This window comes from Lathyrus oleraceus, chromosome 2 (genome assembly GCF_024323335.1).
Source record: "Lathyrus oleraceus cultivar Zhongwan6 chromosome 2, CAAS_Psat_ZW6_1.0, whole genome shotgun sequence".
NCBI lineage: Eukaryota > Viridiplantae > Streptophyta > Magnoliopsida > Fabales > Fabaceae > Lathyrus > Lathyrus oleraceus.
The window spans coordinates 22749273-22753307 of NC_066580.1; positions in this window are offsets into that span (position 1 = coordinate 22749273).

Sequence of the window (4035 nt, forward strand, 5' to 3'; positions counted from 1 at the left end):
CTGCTGGGGCAGTGACCTCGACCTTGCACCAGAAGCTGAAGTATATCTGGGAGGGCCAAGTCGTCACTGTGTGCGAAGAAGAGGACATCTTTGTCAGCCACCTGTCCTCGTTTAAATATGTGGAGATGGACGGCGAGATCTGGGAGACGCCTAACCAAGCATTTGAAACCATTAAGGTGGAGAATGCTCTTTTTGCCAAGGAAGAAGAGAAACCGTCCATATCTTCATACAAGCAGGCCACTGAGGTGGTGAAGAATGGAGAGGCTCCTGGTTGGGGCAGAATGATGGATATCTCTGCGAAGAAAGATCGCTTCGGAGTGGGGTATCAGCCTGGCAGAGGCTCGTTAGGACAAGGCAGAGGACGTCGTACGACGGTCACATTCACCAGTGCCGGAATGCTGGATCCGGATCACATCTGCATGGTGAGTGATGACGCTGATAGCGACTGCGACATGGACCGGTGGATAAAGCCGTGCGCACCAGGGATGGGAATCCAGAACTGGAAGGCTGAAAAGATCATCCGGGTCACTCTGCTGGAAGAGTAATATTTTTCCTGTTTTTGATGTTATATGCATGAAAACCATACGTGTTGCCCGACACGTAATGGTTCATTGTAAGGGCCACCTCATGTTTAAATTTGCAAATTCGCATCATGAATAAAGGATGTTTTTCAATTAAAAGCGGTGTTCCTTGTTTTTCATTTATTTTTGCAGTTTAAAAATAAAAACAAAATAAAAATGGCAATGTTTTCATTTTTCTTTTTCAATTTGTCTCACACTGGTTCTAAGCAATGCATGAATCAACATTCATGCAGATGCGATTCTTCTCCGGATCTCATTGATAACAATCCTGTTACACCCTTGTATGACTTCGACAATCCAATCTATCTTGCTGAAGAAGAAGACGAAGAAGATTGTGAACTGCCAAGGGAATTAGCCAGGTTGTTGAAACAAGAGGAGAAGGTGATTCAGCCGCATGAAGAACAGATTGAGGTTGTGAATTTGGGTACCGCCGAGGTCAAGAAAGAGGTGAAAATCGGGGCTGCTTTGGAGGAAAGTGTCAAAAGCAGATTGGTAGTATTGTTGAAAGAGTATGTCGATATCTTTGCCTGGTCTTATCAAGATATGCCAGGGTTGGATACCGATATCGTTGTGCACAAGCTGCCGTTGAGAACAGATTGTCCTCCAGTGAAGCAGAAGTTGCGCAGAACTCGACCCGACATGGCGATGAAAATTAAAGAAGAGGTGCAGAAGCAGTGGGATGCTGGTTTCCTTGCTGTCACTAATTATCCGCCATGGGTTGCAAACATTGTGCCAGTCCCGAAGAAGGATGGGAAAGTGAGAATGTGTGTGGACTACCGAGATCTGAACAGAGCGAGTCCGAAGGATGATTTTCCGCTACCTCACATTGATGTGTTGGTAGACAATACAGCTCAATTCTCGGTGTTTTCCTTCATGGATGGCTTTTCTGGCTATAATCAAATCAAAATGTCGCCAGATGATATGGAGAAAACAACGTTCATCACACCGTGGGGCACCTTTTGTTACAAGGTGATGCCATTTGGTCTCAAGAACGCCGGTGCTACTTATCAGAGGGCCATGGTGACTTTGTTTCATGATATGATTCATCATGAAATTGAATGCTATGTTGATGACATGATAGCAAAGTCCCAAACAGAAGAGGGGCATTTGGTAGATCTGGCCAAATTGTTCGACCGACTGAGACAGTTCAGACTGAGGTTGAATCCGAACAAGTGCACTTTCGGAGTGCGGTCCGGTAAATTGCTGGGGTTCATTGTAAGTGAGAAAGGAATTAAGGTTGATCCTACGAAAGTAAAAGCGATAAGAGAAATGCCTGAACCGAGAACGGAGAAAGAGGTTCGTGGTTTCTTAGGTAGATTGAACTACATTTCACGGTTCATATCTCACCTAACAGCCACGTGTGAACCAATCTTTAAATTGTTGAAAAAAGATCAAACGGTCAGGTGGAATGATGATTGCCAAGCGGCATTTGAAAAAATAAAAAAAGAATATTTGCAGGAGCCTCTGATTCTGATGCCTCATGTGGAGGGAAGACCGTTAATTCTGTACCTGACAGTCCTCGAGGGGTCTATGGGGTGTGTATTGGGGCAGCATGACGAGTCTGGTCGAAAAGAGCATGCCATATACTACCTTAGCAAAAAGTTTACCGACTGTGAAACAAGATATTCACTGCTCGAGAAAACTTGCTGTGCTTTGGTCTGGGCCGCTCGCCGACTAAGGCAGTACATGCTGGTTCATACCATTTTATTGATTTCCAAGATGGATCCAATCAAGTATATTTTCGAGAAGCCAGCATTGACCGGACGGGTTGCGAGGTGGCAAATGATTTTGACAGAATATGATATACAGTATACTTCTCAGAAGGCTATCAAGGGGAGTGTATTGTCTGATTACCTCGCCCAGCAACCCATTGATGACTATCAACCGATGAAGTTTGAATTCCCTGATGAGGACATCATGTTTCTCAAATCGAAAGATTGCGAGGAACCAATCCCGGAGGAGGGGCCTGACCCTGAATCCGAATGGATTCTGATGTTTGATGGGGCCGTTAACGTGAATGGAAGCGGTGTTGGTGCTGTTTTGGTTACGCCGAAAGGATCCCATATTCCTTTTGCTGCCCGGCTAACATTTGAGTGCACCAACAACGTGGCTGAATATGAAGCTTGTATATTGGGGATTGAAGAGGCGATTGATTTGAGGATCAAGAACCTTGTCATATATGGAGATTCAGCTCTGGTGATAAATCAGGTTAACGGGAAATGGTATACGCATCAGTCTCATTTAGTGCCGTATCGGGATTATACGAGGAGATTGTTGACGTTTTTCACCAAGGTGAAGTTGCATCATGTGCCCAGAGAAGAGAATCCTTTGGCAGATGCCTTGGCTACTCTGGCCGCCTTGATTAAGGTGCAGTGGTGGAATCAGTTCCCCAGTGTGGAAGTAGGTCGTCTGGATAGACCGGCTTATGTGTTTGCTGTTGATACAACGTCTGATGATGAGAAGCCGTGGTATTACGATATCAAGCGCTATCTAGAGACTCAAGAGTATCCTGAGGGAGCATCCAAGAAGGACCGAAAGACTCTGCGGAGGTTGGCCATGGTGTTCTACTTGAATAAGGATGGGGTTCTGTACAAGCGGAATTTTGATTGGGTCTTGCTCAGATGTGTTGATGATAAAGAAGCAAGCCAATTGATGAAAGAGGTTCACGAGGGCTCGTTCGGTACCCATGCCAGTGGGAATGCAATGGTAAAGAAGCTGCTGAGGGCAGGTTATTATTGGATGACAATGGAGGCCCAATGTTTCAATTTCGTGCGGAAGTGTCATAAATGCCAGATTTATGCTGATAAGGTGCACGTGCCTCCTAATCCGTTGAGCTTAATGTCGTCTCCATGGCCGTTCGCTATGTGGGGCATTGATATGATTGGGAAGATTGAGCCTACAACTTCGAATGGGCACAGATTCATATTAGTGGCTATTGACTACTTCACCAAGTGGGTTGAAGCAGCCTCTTATACGAACGTGACGAAACAGGTCGTTGCCAGATTTCTCAAGAGAGACATCATTTGCCGATATGGGGTTCCCGAGAGAATCATTACTGATAATGGTTCTAATTTGAACAATAAGATGATGGCAGAACTGTGCCGGGAATTCAAGATTGAACATCACAATTCTTCTCCCTATCGTCCGAAGATGAATGGGGCGGTTGAGGCAGCCAACAAGAATATTAAGAAGATTGTACAAAAGATGGTGGTAACCTATAAAGACTGGCATGAGATGTTGCCGTTTGCATTGCATGGGTATCGAACGTCGGTGCGTACATCTACTGGGGCAACGCCTTTCTCGTTGGTATATGGAATGGAAGCGGTGCTACCGGTTGAGGTTCAGATTCCCTCTTTGAGAGTCCTGATGGACGTAAAATTGCAAGAGGCTGAATGGGTGAGGACCCGGTACGAAGAGTTGAGCCTGATTGAAGAAAAGAGGCTGGCGGCCATCT